This window comes from Sus scrofa, chromosome Y (genome assembly GCF_054392235.1).
Source record: "Sus scrofa isolate SSC_HxYL_T2T_F1_AM1 chromosome Y, Sscrofa_HxYL_maternal_Yorkshire_Landrace_v2.0, whole genome shotgun sequence".
Taxonomy (NCBI): domain Eukaryota; kingdom Metazoa; phylum Chordata; class Mammalia; order Artiodactyla; family Suidae; genus Sus; species Sus scrofa.
The window spans coordinates 15251484-15256383 of NC_139402.1; positions in this window are offsets into that span (position 1 = coordinate 15251484).

Below are 4900 nucleotides of genomic sequence, written 5' to 3' on the forward strand. Positions count from 1 at the left end.
TTTGATTTGCATTTCTCTACTAATCATGGATGTTGAGCATTGTTGCAAGTGCTTGTAGGTCATCTGAACATCTTTCTTGGAGAAATGGATATCCATTTCTTCTGCCAAGTTTTCCCTTGGGTTCTTGGTTTTTGGCACTTGAGTTTTATATGTTGCTTGTATATTCTAGAGATTAAGCCCTTGTCAGTTGCATCCTTTGAAACTAGTTGCTTCCATTCTGTAAGTTGTCTTTTTGGTTTCTTTTTGGTTTCCTTTGCTGGGCAAAATCTTGTCAGTGTGATTTTGTCCCATGGGTTGGTTGTTGCTTTTATTTCTATTGCTTTGGGAGACTGACCTGAGAAAACCTTTGTAAGGCTGATGTCAGAGAATATTTTGCCTAGGTTCTCTTCCAGGAGTTTGGGGGTGCCTTGCCTTACATGTAGGTCTGTCAGCCATTTTGAGTTTATTTTGCTGCATGGTGTGAGGGTGTGTTCTAGTTCCGCTGAATTGCATGTAGCTCTCCAGGTTTGCCAGCAATACTTCCGAATAGACTGTCTTTTCCCCATTTTATATTCTTGCCTCCTTGGTCAATGATTATTTGACCATAGGTTTCTCTTTTATTGGCGGGGGGGGGGGATTCTCTCTTCTATTCCACTGGTCTGTCTGTCTGTTTTGGATTGTTTTTTCGGGTTCTGTGGAAAATGTCATGGGTAATTTGATAGGGATTGCATTGAATCTGTAGATTGCCTTGGGTAGTATGGCTGTCTTTACAATATTAATTTTTCCAGCCCTGGGGGAAGGAATACCTTTCCATTTTTTACATCTTCTTTAATTTCCTTCACTAATGTTTTTTAGTTCTCAGCATATATATCCTCTACCTCCTTTGTCAGGTGTATGCCCAGGTATTTGATTTGTTGGGGTGCAATGTTACAAGGTGTTTTATCTTTGTATTCCTTCTGAGTATTACACTGTGAATATACAGAATTGTGACCGATTTCTGAATGCAAATCTTATATGCTGCTTCTTTGCTGAATTTGTTGATCTGTTCAAGTAGTTTTTGGGTGGAGTCCTTAGGTTTTTCTATAGATTGTAAAAGGCCATCTGCATAGAGTGACAGTTTTGCCTCTTCTCTTCCTATTTGGATGCCTTTTATTTCTTCTGTGTGATTACTGTGGCTAGAATTACCATACTATGTTGAATAACAGTGGTGAGAGTGGGCATCCTTGTGTTGTTCCAGATTTTAGTGGGAAGGCTCTCAGCTTTTCTCCACTGAGTATTATATTGGCAATGAGTTCGTCATAAATGACTTTAATTATTTACGGGAATGTTCTCTCTATACCCACTTGGTAAGAGTTCTGATCACAAATGGATGTTGGACTTTGTCGGATGCTTTCTCTGCATTTGATGCCATATCATGAACTTTTTAAAATTTTTCTATTGTTTCTGTCGTGTATGATGTTCATTGATTTACTTTTGTTGCACCATCCTTGAGAACCTGGGATGAATCCCACCTAGTCGTGGTATATGATCTGTTTCATATGTTGTTGGATTCTGATGGCTAAAATATTGCTGAGATTTGTTTGTGCCTAAAGTCATCAAAGTTATTGGCTGATTGTTTTCTTTTTTTATTTTGGTGGTATCTTTGGTTTTGGAATTAGGGTGATGGTGGCAACATAGAATGTCTTCGGGAGTGTTCCTTCTCGTTAAAACTTCTGAAAAATTTTAAGGAGGATGAGCATCGGTTCCTCTTTGTGTGTTTGGTAGGATTCTCCTGCAACGCCATCTGTTCCTGAACTTTTATTTGCAGGGAGTCTTTTTATGACATAATCAAATGAATTTCTAGTGAACAGTCTGTTCAGTTGATCTATTTTTTTAATTCATTTTTGGCAAGCTATCTTGACAATATTCAGTCTCTAGAAAGATGTCCATTTCTCCTGGGTTGTTAAATTTCATGGCATACAATTGTTGATAGTATTCTCTCATGGTTTTGTTGTACTTCAGTAGTATCCATTGTGACTTCTTTTTTTCATTTCTTAGTGTGTTTCTTTGGGTTTTCTCACTCCTCTTCTTGTTGAGTCTAGCAAGGGGGTTGTCTAATGAGTTTACCTTTTCAAAGAACCAGCTCTAGATTTAATTGTTTTGTCTATTGATTTTGAATCTCTATTTTATTGATTTCCTTTTTGATCATCATGATTTCCTTCCTTTGTTGACTTTTAGGTTTTGCTTGTTCTTTTTCTAAGTCATTTCGCTGGTGGGTTAAGTTGTCAATTTTAAATTTTTCTTCTTTTTTGAGGAAGGCCTGTACTGCTATGAACTTCCCTCTGAGCACTGCTTTTGTGGCATCACACAGATTTTGAGGAAATCTGTCTCCCTTATCATTTTCCTTTAGTTATTTTTTCATTTCCTTCTTGACTTCCTCATTGACCCATTGTTTTTTTCATCACATGTGGTTTAGTGTCCATGTAGTAGATTTTTCCTCATTTTCCCCCCTGTGGTTTATTTCTAGTTTCATGCCATTGAGGTCAGAGAACATACTTGAAGTATATACACATATATAGATATATATATATATATACATATATATATATACACACACACACACAAATATATATACATATACACAAATATATATATATTTTTCCATGCGGGGTTATCCAAATTTCATTACCTTTCTACGTTTTTGCTCATAGAGTTGCTTCAAAACATCTATGTTGAATTCATTAATAGGTAAATGGCAGATTCCGATGTGTTTGTGTTTGGACACTAGACAGATTACTGCCATCATGGGTGAAGTTTTTTCATTGATTCATCATATCCTTTGAGTTTTGTGTTGCTGTTTTGTATGTGAAGTAGCATTATCTTCTAGACTCTTTATGAGCTCTCTTTTGATGCATATGCTTTCCTTGGACTGGACTTACCAGGTCTCCAGCTTTCTCCATTCCTGTAGTACTGTATTGCCTTCTGCACAATGCCTGTGTAGAACGTAGTGCAGAATTTTTGTATACATGTTCACTTGATCTATATTCCACCAGGCCTGTGGCTTGGATCATCCCCTTTTTTATTCTTGGGGGCAGGAAAACTCAAATAATTTGTTTGGTGTATTTTTCCCCTCTGCTTCATACCTACTATTCTGTGTGAACAGCATGTGTGCCTGAGTTCCCTCTGCTGAGCTCAGGATCGCATACATGGAACCCATTGCGGAATTGTGAGGAGGCGTGATTTTGGCACTTTGGATGTTGGGAGAGCTTTTGATTTGCTTGTGGGCATCTTGAGGTGAGGTTTTCTTACCAAGTTGTGTTAGACTTCCTGCTGGCGTCTGGAGCAGCATCCTTTTGAAATGTGCTGATATAGTTTTTAAAATGTGTATATTATTGTTGATTTACATTATTCTGACTATTTCTGCTGTACAACAAAATAAGTCAATCATGGCTATGGATATATATTTATATATATATACACATATATAGATATATATATATACATATATATATACACACACACACACACAAATATATATACATATACACAAATATATATATATATATTTACATATATATACATGTATCTCCATTCCTTTTCTCATATTACCTTCTATCAAACTCTACCAAAAGCGATTGGATATAGTTCCCTGTGCTGTACAGCAGGATCTCATGGCTTATCTGTCCTAAATGTAATACTTTACATCCACAAACCCCAAATTTCCTGTCCATTCCACTGCCTCTCCCTTCCATTTTCTTTATGTCCAGGAGACATTTCTGTTCTGTAGATAACTTCATGTGTGCCATATTTTAGGGTCTCCATATAAATGATTTCATATGGCATTTACCCTTCTCTTTCTGAATTACTTCAATTATTTTTGAAAATGTCTATGTCCTAATAGGCTAATTTTTACCTTGTCATGAGGAGAAACTTTTGCTTGCCTTCCATTGATTTGGGAGGCAGAGTTGACACCCTTTTCCTCAGTGGGAATGGACATCATCCCTTTTGTGGACCAGTGAAAATACCACCCTTGCTTGCCACTTTGGGGACATGGGCTGCTGTAATCATTGTCAGCAAAACCTTGTGGATCTATCTCAAGGAGGGTGTGGGTAGGAGGTAGAGATAAGCTGGCTCTTCCACCATCCTGAGCTGCCACCTTAGTTTGTGGCATGATCTCCAAATGCCTGGCCAGTTCAAAGGAAGCTTGGTTTCCACACAAGCTAGTCCATGTCAGCTAGGAACTCTTCCTTAATTGTTTTGCCAAGAAACTAAGCACACCTTTGTGTTGGCCCTCCATTTCCTGTGCTCTTTTTTAGGTTTCAGTGGTGCTTGGATTCTTCCCTTCTCTACCTGGAGTGAAAGAAGATGCCTGGGCTCATTTCAAGCTCCTAAAATAAATGAAAATTGGGAAATTGTTTCCAGAAGCAAGCCAATGACAGAGTGATACCAAAGGCCTTTGAGTTAAAGGAACGGGTTGTGTGAGGCCATTGGCTGGTAAGGTTGGCCAAGTTTGGGGCTGTTAAGAAGTGATTGGGGTTTATCCTACCACAGAGGAAGCCCTCCGTTACTTGCTCCCAGTATTTCTGTGTTTATTTAGCCTGACCCATAGCAGGTAGAATTTCCTGGCCCAAGGATCCAACTCCTGCCAGAGCAGTGACCCAACCCACAACAGTGACAACCCTGGACCCTTAACTTGCTAGGCCACCAGGGACTTCCTCTATTCTGTATTATAGCTCTTTTTCCGCATTCTTGAAAGTTGAGGTGAAATAGAAATGTGACTTGAGTCCCTTGTTCTTTGGACAAGCAGATCTTACCCTTCCTGGAGAAATAGGATCAATTCAGAACGTTCTAGAAGAAGGCAAGTGATGGTGCTGGAGACAGATTTTCAGGTGCAGTGCAGTTTGGCTCTAAAGGAGCAAATGGATACTAGGGAAATGGTCCT